Source organism: Panthera onca, chromosome X (genome assembly GCF_046562875.1).
Source record: "Panthera onca isolate mPanOnc1 chromosome X, mPanOnc1 haplotype 2, whole genome shotgun sequence".
Classification (NCBI taxonomy): domain Eukaryota; kingdom Metazoa; phylum Chordata; class Mammalia; order Carnivora; family Felidae; genus Panthera; species Panthera onca.
Genome location: NC_138357.1, coordinates 62,901,954 through 62,926,665, shown reverse-complemented (window position 1 = coordinate 62,926,665; position 24,712 = coordinate 62,901,954). Strand labels below are relative to the sequence as shown.

Sequence of the window (24,712 nt, the reverse complement as noted above, 5' to 3'; positions counted from 1 at the left end):
GCCTGAGTGGCTCAGTCAAGCACCTGACTTCTGCTCAGGTCATGATCTCATGGCTTGTGAGTTTGAGCCATGTGTTGGGCTCTCTGCTGACAGCTCAGAGCCTGGAGACTGCTTCAGATTCTTTATCTCCCTCTCTCTCTGCCCGTCCCCTGATCATGCTTTTCTCTCTCTGTTCTCAACAATAAATAAATGTTGGGAAAAAAGACTATATGATGCCTAAGCAGGGAAATGTGTCTTCATCCATAATCTGTACATGAATTCGGTGCAACTGAGGGAAGTAAGGGGGTTGGTTAGCAGCATCAGTTTTAGATACATTTTAGTTCTTTCTTTAAAATAAAAATAAAATTGCATAGGGGTGCCTGGGTGACTCAGTTGGTTGAGGGTCATGAGATTGAGCCCTGCATCATGCTCTGTGCTGTGAGTGGAGCCTGTTTAAGATTCTCCTTCTCTTTCCCTCTGCCCCTCTCCTGCAACTTGTACTCTCTTTCTCTAAAGTGAAAAAATTGCCTAGCCAAGGGCAGATTTTAAAATAGCATTTGTGCCATGTATTGAAGTTTTATGACTTTGATTCTTTTCTCTAAAAAATTTTTTTATGTTGCTATAAACCAACATAATTCAGAGATGGCTTTCTTTGATTCTTACCTTCTAACTTTATTAGAAAGGCAGTACTAGTATGACTTGTAAACTCTGGTTCTGGATTCTAGTCTGAGTTCTGGCCCTTTGGCTTAGTCCTTTCTGAAAATGAGACCCTATCAGAGTTGGAGTTAAAGCCAAACATTTTTGTTTAGGGGATTTCCAACAGTGAGTCAAAACAAATAGAACTTTACCTTTTAAATACCAGAGAATATTTATTTCAGTTAACAGTTACAATTTGGGAAAATTTTGTCTGTTTTACCACCACCACTTAGCCAATTATTTCATCATTAAGTGCAGCATATTTCTCAATGTTAAAATTAAAACAGTCAATATAGGGGCACCTGGGTGGGTCAGTTGGTTAAGCGTCCGACTTCAGCTCAGGTCATGATCTTGAGGTTTGTGAGTTCGAGCCCCACGTCAGGCTCTGTGCTGACAGCTCAGAGACTGGAGCCTGCTTCAGATTCTGTGTCTCCCTCTCTCTCTGCCCCTCCCCCACTTGTGTTCTGTCTCTCTCTCAAAAATAAATAAACATTAAAACAATTAAAAAATAAAAATAAAACACTAAATATATACTTAATAGTAGCTGCAATATCAGAAACCATTCTGTCCAGTGTGGTATTTCAGTTTATTTAGAAGGAAGATGAGGATAGGTTAAAAATATGATAAATTATCTCACTTAAAATTCTCACGCAAATAATTTGCCAGTGAGCTCTTAAAATGTACCAGGGATAGTGGTAAGAACTTTACATACATTATATCATTGAATTCTTGTGATAACTCAACAAAGTCAGTACTCTTAACATTGTCCATTTTTAAGAAGAGGAAACAGGGTCAAGAGAGCTAGCAAAGCACCCCTCCCCCAGCTTTGTCTGATGCCAGAGCTCATGATCTTAACAACTATGCTATTTGGCCTTCTGGTTGGTATTTACTGATTATCCACTATGAATGTGGCTTTAAAATTAATTTATAAGTCATTGCAAAATTGGTTTTCTGACAAACTGGGTAAATCATGAAAAGTACTTCTTAATTAATTGCTTTATAGCAGCACCAAGAATAATTCTGGTGGTCTGTTATATCATGTAGAGAACTTAGAATTCTTCAGAGCAGAAAATCAAAGTCATAATAGCTCAATATGTTCTATTACTTAGAATGCAGAATATGTACTTTTATCTCAACATAAGAAAATTACTTGTGTAAGGCAGTCTAACTAAAAGTAGATGAGAGAAATTGTTTTTAGAATGGATTTTAAGCTTTCAGCTAGAGCAGGTAGCTTTAGGGTGAGGTATTGCCCATGTGATGTGTAGGTCACTAAACCTTTCTGTACTTCTCATAACCCCGACAAATGGAATATAGCTGTCATAAAATGAGAGTATCATGGAAGAAAGCTTCTACAAGTGTTTTAGAAATCCATTACTGAAAATTATAGTATTTGATTTCACACTTTCAGAAACTTAAATATTTTTGGTCTTGTGTATCAGCTAACTATTTTGAACTCAAAAGATGCAGTAGTTGGGGTGAGGCTTTTTCAATAAATTTCTATTTAAAAATTTAGGAATATTAAGTTTATATTTTCTAAGCAATGTTGAGAGGACAATCAAGGGTGGTGGGATGATATACAGAGTTTTCCAGAGACAAAGACTTGGTGAATTTTAAAGGGAATAAGTAGGAAGTGTGACAAGATAAGGCCAATTCTATACCAGACTTGGAATTTTTAAGAAAAGCTTGTTGAAAGACAAGTACAAAAATATTATGAGGAAACTGTGACTAAACATTGACTTATTGTCCAGTTGCATTAGTACTTACGATTACATTTGGAAGTTTAAAGAATAATTTTTGTTTGGTATGTGCTTATATCCCCTTAAAAATTGGTTATGATCAGACTCTGCATGGGAACCTTAAGAGAGAAGTTTATATATCTCACTTGGAATTCAGTCTGACTACCAAAAGGTTGACCTCAAGAACTAAAACTACACATCCCAGGAAATTCTTATATTGCCCAAATATCAAGGACTGCTCTGGAGAGGTCCTACCTGCCATACAGCATATGTGTACTTTTGAAAGCCAGTGACTCTAGATTTCATAAAAAGTAATGCACTCTATGATGCTTCAAAACACAAAGGATCTAACACAATCTTATCTAAATAATCTATGTCTAGATGACCAAGTAAATTTTCTATAAATTAATTTCTAATTACTTTTTGAAAATCTCTCATATATAGAGATGGATTTGATTTTTTTTTACTGCATAATGTGGGTGGATAAAGAAATATTAGAACTGTCCTTTTAGGATAATGTTTAAAAGCAGGTAAACAGTTCACAAGCATATTGTTGCTTGGAATATATAGAGAACATCTCAAAAGGGGCTCTTGGTACAACAATTAGATACCTTAATGTGCAATACCTCATGCTGAGAGATTCTGGGGGAACAAAAAGCAAAATCTGAATTATTGGGTTGCCAAAACATGAACTGCTTCAACAATTATAAAGAAAAGTAGTTAGAATATCTCCTAATGAGTGAGGCCATTATGACCTAATTTTATACCCGCACTTGCAAAAAGGACCACTATTTGATGCCACTATAAGATTTCTTGAAAATATTTGAAGTTGAAATGGTAAGCATTAATTTATGTGTCTATTTTGGTTTTGTTTTAGTAAAAATGTATAGCAGCATTTATTTCATGTGATTACCAATGAGCCCTTATTTTGTAAAAGCATATGATAAAAAAGATCGCATGTTGTTGTATTTCACTCATAATGTAGAATTTAAGAAACAAAACAGATGGGGGCGCCTGAGTGGCTCAGTTGGTTAAGCATCCTACTTTGGCTCAGGACATGATCTCACGGTTCATGGGTTCGAGCCCTGTGTCAGGCTCTGTGCTGACAGCTCAGAGTCTTGAGCCTGCTTCAGATTCTGTATCTCTCTGTTTCTCTGCCTCTCCCTTGCTCACACTCTCTTTCTGTCTCTCAAAACTAATAAATATTAAAAATTAAAAAGAAAAAGAAAACAAGTGAACTTAGGGCAAGGGAAGGAAAAATAAGATAAAAACAGAGAAGGAGGCAAACTATAAGAGACTCTTAAATACAGAGAACAAACTGAGGGTTGCTGGAGGGAAGGTAGGTGGGTGGATGGGTTAAATGTGTGATGGGAATTAAGGGGGGGGGCACTTGTTGGGATGAGCACTGGGTGTTATATATAAGTGATGAATCACTGGATTCTACTCCTGAAACTAGTACTGCACTGAAACTAGTACTAACTTGAATTTAAATAAATAAGTTTAAAAAGATAGACATTGAAAAGGGAAAAAAAATAGCATTAGAATGTTTTTCTAAACATTTTCTCAAGCTATAGAGATTGTCTCTACCACAGTAATTAAGTCATATAAAGTGGGTTTCTGTATATAAAAGAACAGATTTGGAGGCCAAGTCAATGTTTTTACAGTTTATGTCTTAGCTTTCCTCCTCTCAGAATGACGGGCCTGTCAGTATTTAAGATCCTTTGTAGAGCTCTACTTTAGAATAGTACTATTTCAAAATTAAATGGAGATAACAACTTACCTACCTTCTCCACCAGACCATGAGCTCCTTACTGTCCAGAATATGCTTATACATGGTAAGTTTCTAAATAAATATTTGTTGATGCATAAATTGATGACATGTTTAAATTCAAGTACAAACATGTCATCCAAATGGAGATATGCAGTTGATAGTGAGAAATGTGTGACTATAACTTGGGGAAGTTGGTGGCTAGAGGACAGATTTTAGAGTTATTCACAAAGAAGTGCTTGAAACCATAGGAAAGAAGAGCTCACTTGGAGGGAGGAATTATAAAGTGAGATGAGAAGAGGGCTGAGAACAAACACAGTATCTTGGTGGATGTTCACATTTAGGATGGTGTGAAAGGAAGCAGATGCAGAAGGAAACAGGAGGATTCATTAAGAGAGATCAGAGTAAAAATGAACTAAATGGTGTTGATCTAAATGGAACGGGCCATACTTTGACACCAGGATGGATTGGAGGTAGGAGGGGGATATTTGGAGTATGTGAGTCCTTGATGAACCTGTTCCATAAAAACACAGACATGGATGCATGTCTACAATTATATAATGGGCTATGTCCAACTGGTGAAGAATCAGATGGATCATTTTTTTCTCTTGACACATTGGATTAGTTCATAACTGTTAAATAAAGATCTTGCAGTGTTTGGAGAAACAATATCAGAAAACCAATTTCCAAAATTTTTATTGCAGTAAAACTGAATTAATACAATATTCATACTTTAAAGTAATTGAAAATTGTATGTATCATCCCTCAATTTTCTGGACTATAATGATACATTTGATGATTCCATTTATAACACCCTAAACATGGAGAACAAAATGAGACAAAATGAAATAAAATGAAATTTAAAAAAAAAAAAAAAAAGAGAGATCAGAGTAACATCCTTTAGTGGAAACTGGAGTAGGGAAGAGTTTTGAAGAAAGGTGACCATTGTAGGCTGGTACCATATACAAATTGTAAAAAAAAGAAAGAAACTGATTTGAAAAGGCCATTGAATTAAAAATAAGGAAATTATTAATGATCTTGAAAATTTCATTTTCAGTGGAATTCTGAGGACAGAAGCCATATTAGAAAGTGTAAAGAAATGCATTATGTAATGATGAAGAGGTGAGTATGTAGACTAACATTTGAGTAGTTGGATGAAAAGAAAAAAGGAAGATAGTTGAAAGAATTAAAATAACATTATTTTAGAGTGATTAAAATAGAACAAAACTAAATGAAGTAGAATTTTTCCCTGAAAAATCCTATTTGCCACTTTCCCCAGCCTAGATTTATCAGAACATTGTTTTTTTTTATTTCATTGTAGAATCAATTTTAAATAACACAATTACTAGTGGCTGAAATATTGAAGAATTAATATTTTAGAAATTATGACACAGAAAGAAGATGAATATTTGTGATGAGAAAACAATGAAACCAAATAAACATCTTTATTTTATTTATTGAAATTTTCAATCAATCTTCTTTACCAAGACATATCCAAATTACTTCAGAAAGCATTCTCTTTAAAGTATAAAAGCCTTGGAAAGACATTCCCTGCTTATGGATTGGAAGAATAAATATTGTCAAAATGTCAATACTACCCAAAGCTATCTACACATTCAATGCAATCCCAATCAAAATTGCACCGGCATTCTTCTCGAAACTAGAACAAGCAATCCTAAAATTCATATGGAACCACAAAAGGCCCCGAATAGCCAAAGTAATTTTGAAGAAGAAGACCAAAGCAGGAGGCATCACAATCCCAGACTTTAGCCTCTACTACAAAGCTGTCATCATCAAGACAGCATGGTATTGGCACAAAAACAGACACGTAGACCAATGGAATAGAATAGAAACCCCAGAACTAGACCCACAAACGTATGGCCAACTCATCTTTGACAAAGCAGGAAAGAACATCCAATGGAAAAAAGACAGTCTCTTTAACAAATGGTGCTGGGAGAACTGGACAGCAATATTCAGAAGGATGAAACTAGACCACTTTCTCACACCATTCACAAAAATAAACTCAAAGTGGATAAAGGACCTGAATGTGAGACAGGAAACCATCAAAACCCTAGAGGAGAAAGCAGGAAAACATCTCTCTGACCTCAGCCGTAGCAATCTCTTACTCGACACATCCCCAAAGGCAAGGGAATTAAAAGCAAAAGTGAACTGTTGGGACCTCATGAAGATAAAAAGCTTCTGCACAGCAAAGGAAACAACCAACAAAACTAAAAGGCAACCAACGGAATGGGAAAAGATATTTGGAAATGACATATCGGACAAAGGGCTAGTATCCAAAATCTATAAAGAGCTCACCAAACTCCACACCCGAAAAACAAATAACCCAGTGAAGAAATGGGCAGCAAACATGAATAGACACTTCTCTAAAGAAGACATTCGGATGGCCAACAGGCACATGAAAAGATGCTCAAAGTCGCTCCTCATCAGGGAAATACAATCAAAACCACACTCAGATATCACCTCACGCCAGTCAGAGTGGCCAAAATGAACAAATCAGGAGACTATAGATGCTGGAGAGGATGTGGAGAAACAGGAACCCTCTTGCACTGTTGGTGGGAATGCAAATTGGTGCAGCCACTCTGGAAAACAGTGTGGAGGTTCCTCAGAAAATTAAAAATAGACCTACCTTATGACCCAGCAACAGCACTGCTAGGAATTTACCCAAGGGATACAGGAGTACTGATGCATAGGGGCACTTGTACCCCAATGTTTATAGCAGCACTCTCAACAATAGCCAAATTATGGAAAGAACCTAAATGTCCATCAACTGATGAATGGATAAAGAAATTGTGGTTTATATACACAATGGAGCACTACAGGGCAATGAGAAAGAACAAAATATGGCCCTTTGTAGCAACATGGATGGAACTGGAGAGTGTGATGCTAAGTGAAATAAGCCATACAGAGAAAGACAGATACCATATGTTTTCACTCTTATGTGGATCCTGAGAAACTTAACAGAAACCCATGGGGGAGGGGAAGGAAAAAAAAAGAGGTTAGAGTGGGAGAGAGCCAAAGCATAAGAGACTCTTAAAAACTGAGAACAAACTGAGGATTGATGTGGGGTGGGAGGGAGGGGAGGGTGGGGGATGGGTATTGAGGAGGGCATCTTTTGGGATGAGCACTGGGTGTTGTATGGAAACCATTTTGACAATAAATTTCATATATTGAAAAAAAAAAGAAAAAAAGAAAAAATCAGCTCAACAAAAAAGGTGAAAGCTAAAAAAAATAAATAAAATGCATAGCAGTAGACAAAAAAAAAGTATAAAAGCCTTTGCTAATTTCAGTGACCATATAAAATCTGTGTTGACTATGTAGCAAAATGTCTTTATTTTTAGTGACAAATTTAAATTACCCTTGTAAGAGAATAGGCGGGAAAGTCAAAGTTCTTACAGAAATTATAAAGAACAGCTGGACAATTTACCTTACTCTTACTTCAGTAAGAGTTCAGGCAAAGACTACTTTGACTCTTTAGAAAATATTGCTCTTCTCAACTCTAACTTCTATTAGATGGATTATTTTAGTCATAAGAAAGTACAATTTATCCTTTTTTTTTAGTTTCTTCTTTTACATTTAGTCCCCCTACTCTCAATCCTAATCTAGCTTCCAAGAGGCAAGAAGGAGTATAGGGCTGGGAGATGAGTAGTCAGATAACCCCCTTAAGATTTCTGGGCTGACTTGGGATCTGGTGAAAGCAATTCAAAAAAACAAAAGACAAAGAAAGATAAATGAAAAGAAATTAGAAATGTGGGAATCCACATAAATTATTAAATTCAATTTTATAGTGTTTATGGAGCTCTGGTTTAGTACTTCTACATTTAACAAACTTTATAATATGTGTACATACATATGCTATATAAAAATTTTGCAGAGATACTCAAGTGCAGAATCTTAGATAGGATGGATGGGCCCTGCCAATTCTAGATCTCTAGGCTGTACTGAGGATTCTCTTATTCCAAAATTCATTCATTCATTCATATAATATTTACTGTCATCCACTGGGCTAAACTCTGGATCCAGGTCCTCGAGGGCAAAAAACAGCCAGGAATAATCCTTAGCCTCTTCTCTGAGCCAGAATAAGGGAGAACATATAGAGACATCAATTTGGGGTACCAAACTATGTGGTTTACAAATAAGGAGGTATATATGAGGGGCTCAAAAGCAGAAGCAATTTAGGGACTAGTGTGCAAGTTGGTATGCTATCTCACAGGAATTATCATTCTCTTGCCCCTCAACAAATGTCCCAAGCTACTTTGTCTACCTCTTCCAGTTGCCCTGACAATGATCTTCACCTTGAATAACTATTCCAAAAGCAGTGATAGTTTATTAATTGAATTTAACTTTTACTCAGTTTTCCTGCCATTTCACCAGAGAAGGGTGTGGGAAATAGGTCCTAAGCACAATTTACACTTTCGTCTTATTTTTTAACATTTTGCACAAGTATGATTATTATACAGTTCTGATTAAAGCCAAATATAGCAATGGCAACAAGATGAAGATTTGTGGTTTTATTGCCTTACTATTTCTATCAGTTACTTTGGGATTCTGGAACAAAGATGCTAGACTCCTGTTTTATTGTCTAAAAAATACCTTTTAGACCACTCTATAATCCCTTCACTTTGGGATCACCCCAGCTTTGATCTTTTGTGTAAACAGTTATGTGTTACAAAAATCTGACTCCTTTATTTATACTACCTCAACCATTTTATTTTTGTCTCTCCCTTTGTGCTCTTCCTAGCTCTTTCCTTCTTTTCCAAGGATTATAGGATTCCGAACTACAGTATATGGTTCACTGTTTCATTCAGGGTTCTGCATATCAACGTGCTTTATTTACTCTGGATTCAATTCATGCCATTGCTACAATTAAATTTGATAAGGACTGTATCTTAAGCTAGACTTGAATAGCCAGGCTATTCAATATGTTTGCCTTTGATTAAGTATATGGCAAAGAAGCTAAGTGCTGAAACAATATTTCTCCTCATGTTGCCACCAATTGTTAGATAATAAAGATAATTTTAGTCTCTCCTTTCCCCTTCCACCATATTTCTAACTCCCTGCTACAAACATGTAAATTCTGTCAAAAAAAATTGTTGCCTAAATACCAAGAGTTAATAAGCATTGAAATCCAGTTGGACCCTGTTGTTGGTGTGGATAAATTTTCTCCTAGTACCAGATAGTTCTTAAAATAGCATTAAGGCTTTCAAATTTTTATAATGGTGTTTTAGTGAACTAAAAAGACTATATCTAGATGGAAAGGACATGGAAAAATATTTTTGGTTGTTAATGTCACTTGTTATTAATAAACCTAGAGTTTAACATTGAAAGTTAATTCCCCTTCGTAAAAAAAATTGGCTTTCAGTATCTTCTATTTTCATCAACATCAAATGTACTGAAAATAAACTATTAGAAGCATCTAGGTAGAAGCCTAGGAAGTCATCCAGTCTATCCAAATAAGGACTGCCTGTGAACTGTCCCACCAAGATTGTAATCAATTTCCTCTTAGTAAAATCTCTAAAGAAGGAAATCTTCAACCTCCCTTGGTAATATGCTGCAGTACTTCTTTCTTCTATTTTCTGTTGTCTTAGACTTGTGAACTTAGATTATGGAACTTTGCATGACCAATGAAGAATATGTTTTACCTTTTTCTGTGTAGTAAAGAGGGAGATCAGATTCTTGTAACCATGGATGCAAAGGAAGTAAAGCACTATGCAATTCATAGAAATCAACTAGTTATCAGCTCAACATATATTTCCTAATATCTGAAGACAAAATATTCAACTCTGTGAAGGACAAGATGTTTGTCCTGAAAGAGTTTACAACCTACCTTGTTTTTGAAAGCTTAAAATATGTTTGATGGTATTTTTTTCTCTTCTTTTATATCACTCTTTTTTAGAGGGAAACATTCTGGGTGTTGTTCATGCCTACAGAACAGTACCCTCTAATCTCATGGCAAAAGGAATATTCCAATATATTGGTTATTTCATGAGACTTGTGATTTATTGACTTTAATCTCAAAATCAGCAGTTTAAGCACCTTCAAGTTAGTAATTCATTAAAGCCCAAGTACTAGGCATTGTTCTTATGATAGTTGATGGTGTTATTAATGAAGAGAATTATATGGCATGGCTAATGTAATATCCAATGTAGTGCCTTTAAAAGGTTTAATTTCCAGAAAAACATATTTTGTTGTGAAATTATTATACTACTTACTTGCCATTATAGAGAAAACACAACTGTTCTAGAACTCTTTTTTTTATTATTATGAAAATTATTGTCAAATTGGTTTCCATACAACACCTAGTACTCATCCCAACAGGTGCCCTCCTCAATACCCATCACCCACCCACCCCTCCCTCCCACTCCCCATAAACCCTCAGTTTGTTCTCAGTTTTTAGGAGTCTCTTATGTTTTGGCTCCCTCCCTCTCTAACCATTTTTTCCTTCCTCTCCCCCATGGTCTTCTGTTAAGTTTCTCAGGATCCACATAGGAGTGAAAACATATGGAATCTGTCCTTCTGTGTATGACTTATTTCACTTAGCATAACACTCTCCAGTTCCATCCACGTTGATACAAAAGGCCATATTTCATTCTTTCTCATTGCACATAGTATTCCATTGTGTATGTAAACCACAATTTCTTTATCCATTCATCAGCTGATGGACACTTAGGCTCTTTCCATAATTTAGCTATTGTTGAGAGTGTTTCTATAAACATTGGGGTACAAGTGCCCCTATGCATCAGCACTCCTGTATCCCTTAGGTAAATTCCTAGCAGTGTTATTGCTGGGTCATAGGATAGGTCTATTTTTAATTTTCTGAGGAACCTCCACACTGTTTTACAGAGCGGTTGCACCAGTTTGCATTCCCACCAACAGTGCAACAGGGTCCCTGTTTCTCCACATCCTCTCCAGCATCTATAGTCTCCTGTTTTGTTCATTTTAGCCACTCTGACCTTCATGAGGTGGTATCTGAGTGTGGTTTTGATTTGTGTTTCCCTGAGGAGGAGCGATGTTGAGCATCTTTTCATGTGCCTGTTGGCCATCCGGATGTCTTCTTTAGAGAAGTGTCTATTCATGTTTTCTGTCCATTTCTTCACTGGATTGTTTGTTTTTCGGGTGTGGAGTTTGGGGAGCTCTTTATAGATTTTGGATACTAGCCCTTTGTCCGATATGTCATTTGCAAATATCTTTTCCCATTCCATTGGTTGCCTTTTAGTTTTGTTGGTTGTTTCCATTGCTGTGCAGAAGCTTTTTATCTTCATAAGGTCCCAGTAATTCATTTTTGCTTTTAATTCCCTTGCGTTTGGAGATGTGTCAAATAAGAAATTGCTGCAGCTGTGGTCAGAGAGGTTTTTCCGTGCTTTCTCCTCTACAGTTTTGATGGTTTCCAGTCTCATATTCAGATCCTTTATCCACTTTGAGTTTATTTTTGTGAATTGTGTAAGAAAGGGGTCTAGTTTCATCCTTCTGCATGTTGCTGTCCAGTTCTCCCAGCACCATTTGTTAAAGAGACTGTCTTTTTTCCATTGGATATTCTTTCCTGCTTTGTCAAAGATTAGTTGGCCATACGTTTGTGGGTCTAGTTCTGGGGTTTCTATTCTATTCCATTGGTCTATGTGTCTGTTTTTGTGCCAATACCATGTTGTCTTGATGATGACAGCTTTGTAGTAGAGGCTAAAGTCTGGGATTGTGATGCCTCCTGCTTTGGTCTTCTTCTTCAAAATTACTTTGGCTATTTGGGGCCTTTTGTGGTTCCATACAAATTTTAGGATTGCTTGTTCAAGCTTAGAGAAGAATGCTGGTGCAATTTTGATTGGGATTGCATTGAATGTGTAGATAGCATTGGGTATTATTGACATTTTAACAATATTTATTCTTCCAATCCATGAGCACGGAATGTTTTTCCATTTCTTTATATCTTCTTCAATTTCCTTTATAAGCTTTCTATAGTTTTCAGCATACAGATCTTTTACATCTTTGGTTAGGTTTATTCCTAGGTATTTTATGCTTCTTGGTGCAATTGTGAATGGGATCAGTTTCTTTATTTGTCTTTCTGTTGCTTCATTGTTAGTGTATAAGAATGCAACTGATTTCTGTACATTGATTTTGTATCCTGCAACTTTGCTAAATTCATGTATCAGTTCTCACAGACTTCTGGTGGAATCTATCAGATTTTCCATGTATAATATCATGTCATCTGCAAAAAGTGAAAGCTTAACTTCATCTTTGCCAATTTTGATGCCTTTGATTTCCTTTTGTTGTCTGATTGCTGATGCTAGAACCTCCAACACTATGTTAAACAACAGCGGTGAGAGTGGACATCCCTGTTGTGTTCCTGATCTCAGGGAGAAAGCTCTCAGTTTTTGTCCATTGAGGATGATATTAGCTGTGGGCTTTTCATAAATGGCTTTTATGATGTTTAAGTATGTTCCTTCTATCCCTTCTTTCTTGAGGGTTTTTATTAAGGAAGGATGCTGAATTTTGTCAAATGCTGTTTCTGCATCGATTGACAGGATCATATGGTTCTTTTCTTTTCTTTTATTAATGTGATGTATCACATTGAGTGATTTGCGAATGTTGCACCAGCCCTGCATCCCAGGAATGAATCCCACTTGATCATGGTGATAATTCTTCTTATATGCTATTCTAGAACTCTTAACTGAAGGCTGTGACTTTTAACGTTGTTTAGTAGTAACTTTTTTGGAATACTTTCCATTTTTAGTGTACTAATCAACAAGAAAACCCTGAATTAGGGAGTATACAACATGTTAGAATAATGGGTTAATCTCTATGTTTTTTCCCCATTGTAAAATAGAAGAAATGACCTTATCCCAACTTCCCTTGAATGTTAGTTTGATTTTTTTTAATGTTATTAATGGTAAGTACTTTGAATTCCTTTGAAAGAAAATAATTTTCATTAGCAGCCCAAAATAATTTGTTAAAACTGCCAAGGCAGGATGGCCTTTCTATTTTTCTTTTATAACTTAGAATTGTGTGTTTGTTTTTACTAGTTCAAGATTAGGTTTCAAGAAAACGTTAGCTCTTTATTTTATTTTGAAATTCTAATATTGGGCATAGAAGAGAATCCTTATTCTTTTTCCTTTGAAAAATGAACTCTTTTTAAGAAGAAATATTGTAGACTTTTCTGTCCTCTCTCACTATTTCCCTCACTTTCTCCCTCCACCCTTCTCTCTCTCTGTCTCTCTGTCTCTCTGTCTCTGTCTCTCTCTCTCTCTCTCAGCTTCTTTTCTATGGCCTTGTAAGAATGCACAGTGATTGGGGCACCTGAGGCTCAGTCATCGGTTTAGGTGTCTGACTCTTGATTTTGGCTCAGGTCATGATATCTTGGCTCCAGACATCCAGCCCCACATCAGGCCCTGTGCTGATAGCATGGAGCCTGCTTAGGATTCTCTCCACCCCCTGCCCCTCCCATGTTCGTGTTCTTTCTCTCTCTCTCAAAATCAATAAACTTAAAGAACGCACAGTGATTTGCAGTTAGTTGAACATGACATTTAATAGCAAATTTGTGTCTCAAAGAAGTTGTATTTTAAGGAAGGAAAAGGGTACTAAGAAAAAGTCATACAGGACCTTCAACTCTAGAAAAATAGGCTAATTATGCTGCTTATTATTTTCACATTTCCAAATTAGAATTGTCACATATAGACTTCAGTATATTTATTTTTGTGTTCTGGAAAGGGAATCCCATGCTATTGAAAATAATCACATTCTTTTCATTAATAATCTTTCTCTTTTTGAATATTTTCCTTCCCACCTCCATTTCTTCTGAATCTCTTAGGACCTCTTATACTTAATTGTAAAATATTAAAAATCTACTCTCTTTGAGTATTTTTCAACTATTTCAGGCAAATTTGCAGTAGGTACCAGTCTCAAGACCATCCTAAATTATAAACAAATTTTGTGAAACCCTATCATATATACCCCAAATATGACTTCTTTAAAATACAATTTGTGAATCAGGAAGATGAGCTAAAGCACAGGTTATATGCTTAAACTGGAACCACATAGGTGGAGGCAAGACAGAGTTTATCAAGAATAGTTATCAGGGGCACCTGAGTGGCTCAGTCAGTTAAGCATCCTTCTTCAGCTCAGCTCAGGATCTCACTGCCCATGGGTTTGAGCCCCGTGTCGGGCCCTGTGCTGACAGCTCAGAGCCTGGAGCCTGCTTCAGATTCTGTCTCCTTCTCTCTGCCACTCCCCCACTCTCACTCTCTCTCTCTTTCAAAAATAAATAGACATTAAGAAATTTTAAAAAAAGAATAGATATCAGAAGGCATTATTTCAGGTCATAATTAATCTGGGCAAGCTGAGATTAAGATGTTTTGTATTTAATAACTTCATTTTATACAAAAAATCTTATTTTTAGTCTCCCTTATGACCCCACTGCATTTTCCTTATACTCCATTTTTTTACATAGTATAATAAAAGGACCACTAATTATCCTTTGTTCAGTCATTTTTTTGTCAGTAGTCTTTTTTCCTTCCTTTTTCTTCAACTCTGGGATTGGAAACACAGATTTTTTTTTTCTCAGTAATTAGAGAAACCGTGAAGGAGGTGTTATTATAGTTTCTTCTTGGAGATTGCTGATTTAAAGCTGACTCAACTTCAGTCTTTTCTAAAGAAAACAATGGATCAGATAATGACCTGATAAATGATATGTAGAGTTAGGTAAAGCTGACTTCTTCATAAAAGCTCTATACAAGTAGAGACTATATTTCACTCAACACTTAGGCCTTTTCTCAAGCCTTTAAAGCCTGAGGTAAGTTCTGCAACCCCCAGTACCAATTCTGTTAATTTTATATGATTAAGACTAAGGAAATAGAATGATCCTAGTTGGACTGTTAACCAAAGTTATGGGTCACTACAAATTATACTGTAAATAATTTCAAGGCCCCAGAAAAAGAAATGCTGCACCTTAACCTAAGTATGGGCAGATAACTAATATTTTTCCAAAAAACAATTTTTTTAATTAGGCCTTTGACAGATTTTTAGACACCTAAATTCATCCCATTTATTTTGTATATTCTTTGATGAATGTTTTGAATTTCCAAACATTAACTGAAATTTTGTTCCCATGAAAGTTTTTTTTTTCATTATGGCTGGGGTTATGTTGATAATATTTAACTTGAGAAATAGGAGGTCATGACTTAAGAATCTCAGCACTCATTAAAAGTGTATACATTTCCAGTAACACCTTGTGCATATTTTTATATCATTGCATATTATAATTTTCTGCTTATATCTATCTTATCTATAAGTCTGTGAACTCCTTGGACTCAGGGACTTTGCTTTGTTTATCTCTGTTGTGTTCTCAGACTGTAGCACAGGGCCCAGTCACCAGAAAGTGTGTAATGAATACATGCTTATGGAATCAATGGATGCATGCATGAATAAAGAACTTAATTTATCCCATAGAATAGTATCTGTGGAATCATGGATTTAATATGCTAATTATTTTTTCTATTACACATTAATATGAACACAAATAAACATCTTCATTCATGTATTAAAAATTATTTGTGTGTAATTAGTAGAAAGCATTGTATTAGTGGCACTCTTTGGGTCAGACAACTGGGCTTACCACTTCCTGAATGTGCCAGATAAATCCTCACTTCTGTGCCTTTGCTCCTCATGTTTCCTCCACCTGAGTTATCCTTTTCCACCCATTTCATAGGCTTTGGTCTTATTTATTACCCCCTCTCACAAATAGTCTTTCCTGGATATTTAAAGTAATGTAGTTCTCTCTTCATCTAAACTCCTTTAGCACTTATTGTCTATGTGTTTCACGAGGGCTGCTCATCATATTTTCCATTATCTTTTTATGGCTATGTTCTAACCATTCCACTAAACTTTATGAGAATAAGAACTATATCATATATGTCTTCAATCCTGAAGCCAAAAGAGATATTCAGTAAATGCTTGTTGATCAATTGCTTTACTTTTATTAATGATGTTGCTGCCTTAATAAAGTAAGCAACATTAGTGTAAGGTTTTATGTGGAAGAAATTGTATCTATCGGCAAAGTCTAATTCTAGACGCATAGAATCTTCTGGGCAAACTGGACCTACAGCCCCGTGTGTCCAACATTTTATTCAGTGCAACATCCTTTTTTAAATAGTGTTTTAAATATTCCCTTCTTCATTAATACTTCTAGTAATTCTTCAGATTTTTTCATTGTTAAACAGCTCCAGTTAACTTTTACTACTAACTACTAACTGTTCATAACTACTACTATTAACGACTAAGTTAATAAATACAACTTCTACTAATTATTCAAACAGGTTGTTTCATTGTTAGACAACTCCAGTTATTAAATGTAATTTTAAGGGGTGCCTGGGTAGCTCAGTCGACTAAGCATCAGACTCTTGATTTTGGCCCAGGTCATGATCTCACGTTTCATCAGATCATGCCCTGAGTCGGGCACCATCATGTGCTGACAGTGCGGAGCCTGCTTGGGATTCTCTCTCTCCTTCTTTCTCTGCTCCCCCACAACTCCTGTGCCCTCTCTTTCTCTCTGTCTCTCAATAAATAAATAAACTTTAAAAAATAAAATAAAAGTAATTTCAAATTAAGCCAAAATGTGGTTCATTCTAAGTTCTCCCTTGTGGTCTGGATTTTTTTTTTTTTTTTTGGTACTAAATCCTCTCTTTGATATCAGAACACTTCATCTAAGGGAAGACCCACATCATGTCTCCTTATAGTTTTTTGAAAATAGTTTTTGAATATCTGTCTCCAGACTGAGCATTCTTAGTTCTCTCAAGTATTCCATATAATGCATATATTTTAGGCCTTTTACCATCTTGGCTGCCACCTTCTAATTTGAGCTTCACTAATTATCTTTAAAGTTTTTAATCTTGAAAAATTACTGTAAGTATTCAATGTACTTTTGGACATATATACTTTTATTTCTGAGAAATTTAATAAATTTTAACAAAAGCATATTAAGATGAATGGTGTGTTCAGATTGTCCTTGTGACTGAGAGAGACTCTGATGGCAGTGACACTTGGAATAAATGTGATAGAGATAAGAGCTGTGCCTATGTTTTATAATTAAGTGGAATAGTAATTTTCAAATCCCCTATTTTCTATTAGGGCAAATTGAAGAGGGGCATTTTTACAATCATTGGGCTACTATGGCCACCTTTATTGGATGAATTCACTGAGTGAATTTACATAGATGAATGCCTACATACAATCACAATGGATTAATTATTAATTAGTATTAAGACCAATTATGGTAGGCGGAGTAATGGCCTCCCAAAGATGTCCACATCCTAATCTTTGGAACCTGTGACTGTATTACCTTACATGGCAAAAAGGACTTTGCAGATGTGATTAAAGATCTTGAGATGGGAAATTATCTTGGATTATCCATAAGGGACTGATGTCATCACTAGTTTTGTTGTAAGTAAAAGATAGAGACAGGAGAGTCAGTGTCAGATTGATGTCATATGAGAACAGTTTGACAGGCATTTCTGGATTGAAAATGGAAGAATAGGCCATGAGCCAAGGAATGCAGATAGCTTCTAGAAGCTGGAAAAAGCAACAAAATGGATTATTTTCTAGAGCTTCCAGAAGACAATGCAACCTTGCCAACACCTTGATTTTAGCCCATTATAACATGTTGGATTTCTGACCTCCAGAAATTTAAGATATCAAATTTGTGTTAGTTTAAGCCATTAAATTTGTGGCAATTTGTTACAGAATCTAATAAACCAATGTTCAAATTAAATAGTCTCAGTTTAGAGAATTGAAAATAGAGGATTAAAAATAGGAGGTTTTAGAATATTGTCAGTAATGAAGAAGTAGGATATTTCCCTATAGGAAATAAGGAACAGTTGAGCATTTTTCCAATGATTTGATCATTTGTCAATTGTCTGTATAAAACTCTGATCAGAGCCCTGAACTATCTAATCTGGCGTCATAGGAATTGTGCCTGCATGCCTGCCTATTTTGTTGAGAGAGACACATCACTGGGCAGAGTGATTATGTTATGGATTGTCAATATAACTTAATCTCCATATGAACTTTCTGACTATGTCATATAGAGAGATATGGACACAGCTTGACAGAAGGAGCCCAGCACAGACCTATTTTAATGTCTACTCTCCAAAATTTTCTTCCTCAAGAGAGATTTTAAGCAAGTTTCCCTGCTTTTATATGCTTAAGATCTTTGTGACTAAACAAATGGGTCACATCTCATATTAAGGAGAATTAACGAGCAATATAATACTCCCTATTCTTCTCCAAGCTTCATGAAGATGGCAAGCAATAGAATACTTAATTCATATGAAGGTTGTTAAGCATCAATGAATGGCAGAAAACTAAGATATGATAATATTAAGTGACTAGCCCTGGAATTCTTAAAGAAATGGTAGCAGAGTGAGGATTAGAAATTTTGCTAGTTTCAATTAGTGTTTTTAGATTGCTCTGTACTTCACTATAATAAGGACATCTATTCTAGGTGGTGGTTATGTCCTTCATGGTAATAACTTTATCTGAAAGGAATTTTTAATTTCATCTTGTTTAAACTTATTTCACACATAAAACTGAGTTTCAGAAGGATAAAAAGACTTGACCAAGGTCACACAGCACATCAGTGACATCACTGGTAGAACAAATGTGATTTTACATAAATTGCCTATATCAAAACTAATCTTCATAATTCAGATGCAGTCTCCAATAATTTTTTTATCTATAGATGTAAAAATGTTTTGGGGGTGGGATGGGGTGATGTAGGGATAAGGAATTATCTAATTTATCTAGATTTTTTTCATTTGCTATACTTGAACTCACTAGGTAATTACCAGCCATCTTTTTCTTTCTTTCTTTCTTCCTTTCCTTTTCTTTCTTTCTTTCTTTCTTTTTTTCTTTCTTTCTTTCTTTCTTTTATTTTTATTATTTTTTTAAATATGAAATTTATTGTTAAATTGGTTTGCATACAACACCCAGTGCTCATCCCAAAAGATGCCCTCTTCAATACCCATCACCCACCTTCCCCTCCCTCCCACCTCCCATCAACCCTCAGTTTGTTCCCAGTTTTTAAGAGTCTCTTATGTTTTGGCTCCCTCCCTCTCTAACCTCTTTTTTCCCCTCCCCCATGGTCTTCTGTTGAGTTTCTCAGGATCCACATAAGAGTGAATACATATGGTATCTGTCCTTCTCTGTATGACTTATTTCACTTAGCATAACACTCTCCAGTTCATCCACGTTGCTACAAAAGGCCATATTTCATTCTTTCTGATTGCCACGTAGTATTCCATTGTGTATATAAACCACAATTTCTGTATCCATTCAGTTGATGGACATTTAGGCTCTTTCCATAATTTGGCTATTGTTGAGAGTGCTGCTATAAACATTGGGGTACAAGTGCCCCTATGCATCAGCACTCCTGTATCCCTTGGGTAAATTCCTAGCAGTGCTATTGACCAGCCATCTTTTTCAAATGTTGGTATGTAGGCCTGGCTTTTACTCTACATCTTGGTCTACTCCTGACCATCTTAAAGGTAGAATTTAACAATATGGTTTTTTACTATGAAAATGTTATGCTGTGTTGAAAATTGACTCAAATACTTTATCTATATTTTTATTTTTATTATATGTTCATTTAAAGAAAATTGTCATTTTAAATTAGAACATTGATAATCTGTTTTAACAATGTGTAAATGAGAGAGACAGAGAGAGAGAGAGAGAGAGAGAGAGAGAGAGAGAGAGAGAGAGAAAGAGTTATTTGTTTTGCCAAAATCGCAGAGTCACACAGAAAACCAATAAGAACTCATGGCGGCCATACAGCCATGGGCAAGTCATCCTTGGTTTAGTAGATGAAGCATGAATGTACTTGGATTCAATTTTATTCTGATATAGGCTGAACTCTAGCTCCCAAAGATATCCAGGTCCTAATCTCCGGGACCTGTTAATATTACCTTATATGGCAAAAGGGACTTTGCTGGTATGATTAAGTTAATGATTTCGAGATGGGGAGATTATCTTAGATTATCAGGTGGGCCCTAAATGTAATTGCAAGGGTCCTTATAAGAAGGAGACGAAGATTTGATGACAGAAGAGTGATTAAGACATATAATGATGGGAATAAGAGGTTGGAGTGATGCAAGGAAGGGGTCACAAACCAAGAAGTGCAGGTAGCCTCTAGAAACTAGAAGAGGCTAGGAAAATGAAATTCCATCTAGAGCCCTCAGAAGTAACTGGCCCTACCACCATTTGATTTTAGCCCCATTAGACTATTTTCTAACTGTCACCTCCAGAGCTGTAAGTGAATAAATCTGTGTTGATCGAAACCACTAAATTTGTAATAATTTGTTATTGTGACAGTAGGAAACTAATAGAATTCCCTGCTCTTCCATTGATAAATCATATATTCTCCGCCAATTCACTTGATTCTGTCACTACTTTTATTTTTCTTAGGTAAAGTTGGATTTAACATTGCCTGTATTACAGATCCCTTAAGCCTATCATGAGGAAACTTGTAAAGTTGTACCTGAAATAAATGCTTTGGGCTTTTCACAACAATGGTATCATTGTGAAAAATGGAATGCAAAATGCCAAATGTTGAATAATCGCTTGCTAGACCCCAAATCAGTTAAAAACGTGCAAATTTTTCAGTTTTGAATTTAAAACTGCCACATTTTATTGTGATCTGAAGGCGATTACTAAAGCCATTGCTAAAGCAATTAATTAATCTCTCATTTAAGAATTCCATTTTATTTTTCTACTTAAAAACAACCAAAATGTTTTGTTCTTTACATTTCCCACTACCATATGCCCTTACTCTGCTAGATTTACTTCAGAATAGAGAACCTGCCTAATTGCTTGCAAAACCCTTGGGGTTTGAGTGTATGTGAAGAATGCGCAAAAATTCTTGAACAAACTATCAAATGGAACTTTTGATAGCTTTCTAGCATAACGAAAATCAGTTTTTATTTTTGCCTTACAAATGACTTATTTTCTTACTTGCTGTCTTTGGTTAAGTCTTAAAGGCACAATAAATTCATTTGCTATTTAAGCTTTAAGTAATAATAACTTTTAAATTACAAATACTCTTTAAATAATGTAATTGAAAATAAATTGTCATTGTTTTTTTTCAGTTTTGGTAAGCTGTACATGCTGTTAAATAGCCTAAGCAAAGAGTGGGCTTAGTACAATAAATGGTGAACTAATGTCTGGAATGTTAACTCACATGATAACATACTTCACTCATTTTTTCGGATTTCTGCACTTTCTAATTTACAGAAATCATTACAAAATAAACTGACAGAGGGTGGCTTCATTCTTTTGTATATTTTATCAAGCAGGCAATTTTAGATACTAGGGCTCTAGAAAATATGATTCCAGGGATTGCCCATAAATATGTATAGACTCTCCTTGTAGTAATTATTATTAATGTGTTTACAAGAAGAACAGTCCACTTTAAACTATGGTACATAGTCAATCCACTTTACTTTGTTTATATTATTTGAATATATAATTCTATTTTTTCAACAAAATGACATTAGTATGACACATGAGCTATAGCTTATAAATTACATTTTGGACTTAGAGATTTTAAGATATGCTATTATTAAAATTTGGGAGTCCTGAGTGGTTGGATGAAATGGAGGTACTCTTGAAAAGAACATAGACAATTGGGTAACTCTTTTTTAAGGAAGTCTGTAATGCATATTCATCTCTTGTGCCTAGAATTCATTTCCAGAAGCTATGGAGGAGGTGCCAATGACTAAATGATATGGCATTACTAGTAATTAGGGAGTTACTAGACATGTGGTGTAGTAGAAAGTACATTGGATTTTGAGTAGGAAATTCAGAGGTTGAGTTTTAGTTCCACCATTCATAGCTATGTTATAGATCATTTCATTTCTGTGAACCTGAGTGACCTCAACTAGAAAATGAGTATATCAGTAGTTGCTCTTCCTATTCCAGAGGTTGTTATAAAGAATGAGTGAATGTATATTCATTCATTATACTTTGAGCATTTTCTATGTGCTTGGCTCTGTGCTAGGCCCTGGGCATTCAGCAATGAACAAGATTGATATAGCCTCTGCTTTCATTAAGCTTACATCTAATGGAAAATAAAGATACTAAAGAGGTAAACACAAAGAAATATGTAATTACAACTTATGATAAGTGCCATGAAGGAAGAGGTCAGGGTTTAGTTTAAGAGCATAACAAGAGACTTACTTCAGGTAGTGTGGTCAGGGAAGGTCCCACTATTGAGATGATAATTGTATAGTCCTAAAGGAAAGAAGGAAGAACCAGGTAGATGACATGCAAGAAAAAAAACATTTCAGGAAGAATAATAGCAACTGCAAAGACCTAGAAGAGTAAATTAGTTTGGCATATTTGAAAATACAGGCAATCCCTGGTGTGGATAGAGCAAATTGAGTAATTTGAGATAAAATTAGGATACAAGTCACAAGATAGGTTAAATAGAGCCTTGAGAACACTATGGTAAACTTTATAAACTCTAAAATCCTCTACAAGTTTAAAGTGATGATAATATTGGCAGTACTATTTTCTTTTTTTGTTTATTTACTTTTGAGAGAGAGAGAGTGAGAGAGAGAGACAGAGACAGAGATAGCATATGATTATAGTCGTCAGCTTCCATATCTTTAGGGGGGGGGGGGTGGCTCAGTCAGTTAAGTATCTGGCTTCAGCTCGGTTTGTGATCTCGGGTTTTGTGGGTTTCATGGGTTGGAGCCCTATGTAGGGCTCTCTTCTGTCAGCGCAGAGCCTGCTTTGGATCCTCTGTCTCCTTCTGTCTCTGTCCCTCCCCTGCTCTCTCTCTCTCTCTCTCTCTCTCTCTCTCAAAAGTAAATAAACATTTAAAAAATATATTTATTGAATACCCACAATGTGTGAAGCATTCTGGTATTCTGAGGGACACAAACACAAATCAGATGTGGGAACTGCCTTTTGAGGAGATTGTAATCTAGTAGGGATAACAAAACTTGTATGTAAATGTTTGTGTGTGTGTGTGTGTGTGTATATGTATGTATATATATATATATATATATATATATATATATATACATATATATATATATATACATATATATGTATATGTATATATATGTATGTATATATATATACATATATACATATATACATATATACATACATATATACATATATATATATATTTGTCTTTTTTCCACACAAGGGCTATTAGGATTAGCAAGCCTGCATTGATGATGTGGTAACAGCTCTACAAAGACAAAAGCATTTATATTAACAGTGAACCGTAGGAGTAGGAAACAAAAGAGAAGCACAGTGCATTAATTTACCAATTGTTCATTACTTACTGTGAATAGCCATTATATATTTATCATAAACAAAAGCCTCAGGCGCCTGGGTGGCTCAGTTGGTTAAGCATTTGACTTCCGATCAGGTCATGATCTCACAATTTGTGGATTTGAACACCACGCCAGGCTCTGTGCTGACAGCTTGGAGCCTGGAGCCTGCTTCAGATTCTGTGTCTTCCTCACTCTCTGACCCTCCCCACTCCTGCCCTGTCTCTTTCTGTCTCTCAAAAATAAATAAAACATTGAAAAAATATTTAAAAAGTGCCTTCACTTGTAAAGATAGCATTTTCTGAATTTATCATCTTGTTTTGCTGTGCTTAGTTTTTTTTTTTTTTCCTTTGGTTGTTTGTTCAGATAGCACTTTCTGTTGTCATACCCATGGGTTGATTTCTCCTCCCTATAGAGGACTTATAGCTCAATTCATTTAAAACATAACTCATCATCTTTACTCTCTCATCCTTATTTCACCTTTTGCTTCTCAGATATACACAACACATACACATTTATATGATACACATATATATGGAAGGTCTGCCTTCATTTACAATGATGAGGGAGACAAAGGCAAACTGAGGGCAAAGCACAAGCCAGCACGCCCCCCCTCCCCAGGTGGGATATGTGTGACATTTCTCAGGCACTTCTGGCAGCCCAAGAACAAAGGAAAGGGAGAAACCAAAGGTTATCTGTTAGAGATCACAGTCATGCAGGACATGAGTCTCCATCACTTTACAAATGTCTTAGTAAATTATAAGAAAAAGGCAGTCTTATCAATAACCTAATCTTCAGAAACCTATAGACTCAGTTTCCTGGAGCCCTAACATCACCCTCCCCTCCATAGTGATGTGGGGAGTAAAAGTGAGAAAGAAATGGTAGGTAAAATTAAATTTCTTTATAACCTGTAACCCATTGACAAATACTTGAGATAGGCAGAGTAAAACATTCCTCCAGGAACTCCCTACTGTCTTAATGTTAATACTTTGCTGGAAGAAAAAAAAACAACTTAGCTTGACAATAGCTAGGCCTCCAGTATCTTATGAGTCCTCTTTAGCGTATGAAAGTCCTTTTGGAAACCTCCCTTTTGCCTTTACCTCCTCCAAGTCCATAGTATATAACCAGTCATTCTTCACAACCCCAGTTCAGCTCTTTCCACAGGTCCTGTCCCTGTGCTTTAATAAAATCAC

The 24,712-nt window shown here is 35.6% G+C and overlaps 1 protein-coding gene across 1 annotated transcript in view; it reads left to right on the top strand.

Moving 5' to 3' along the window:
• Positions 1-24,712, top strand: part of SH3BGRL (SH3 domain binding glutamate rich protein like) — an 87,180-nt gene that overhangs the window by 12,312 nt on the left and 50,156 nt on the right. The gene's annotated exons all lie outside the window — the stretch shown is intronic.